The sequence below is a fragment of the Nematolebias whitei genome, chromosome 1 (genome assembly GCF_014905685.2).
Source record: "Nematolebias whitei isolate Nwh7 chromosome 1, NemWhi1, whole genome shotgun sequence".
NCBI classification, from domain to species: domain Eukaryota; kingdom Metazoa; phylum Chordata; class Actinopteri; order Cyprinodontiformes; family Rivulidae; genus Nematolebias; species Nematolebias whitei.
In genome coordinates this window covers 74,481,957-74,482,659 of record NC_056498.1, presented here as the reverse complement: position 1 = coordinate 74,482,659, position 703 = coordinate 74,481,957, and positions in this window count along the sequence as shown.

Genomic DNA, 703 nt, shown 5'->3' with positions numbered 1-703 from the left:
TATATATATATATATATATATATATATATATATATATACTTTTTTACCCCCTTCTTTCAGTTGCTCCCTTCATCAGGGGTCACCACAGCGAACTGTCGCACAAAGACTTGGTAATTATTTTTACGCTGAATGCCCTTCCTGACAACCACAGACCACTGAGCTACCACAGCCCTTTATGTGGAGCAGAGAGATGCCATTTAAGGTGTCCGGGGGAGCAGATGGTGGGGGTTAAGGGCCTTGCTCAGGGGCCCAGAATGGGGCAAATGAGGGTGGAGACAGGTGTGGGTGTTTCACCAATCTCACACACTTTTTGATGGTGTCAGTACCAGGAGTTGAACAGCGATCTCCCGATCACAGGCCCACCTTCTCTAGTAGTCCCTCACTACTTCGCAGTTCGACTTTCGCAGACTCGCTCTTTCACGGTTTTTCAAAGTAAGATTGGAGATGACTCACAATTGGCTGATTGATGGATGAACCATCTGATCAGCATGAATTTTTTATTCAAAATAAATTACTTTAAATTATTAAGCACCTGCTGCTCCTGTGTGCAGCACACGGGAGCAGGGAGAAGCTCCCTCCTTCATCATGTCATGTTCTCTGCAGCGGAGAAGTGGGCGTGGCCGGGAGCGCTGGCATGTGGCAGAAAGAGCAGCGATCATGACATGCTGTGCTCTTTTAAAGCATTTAGAGTTTAGAAACATTG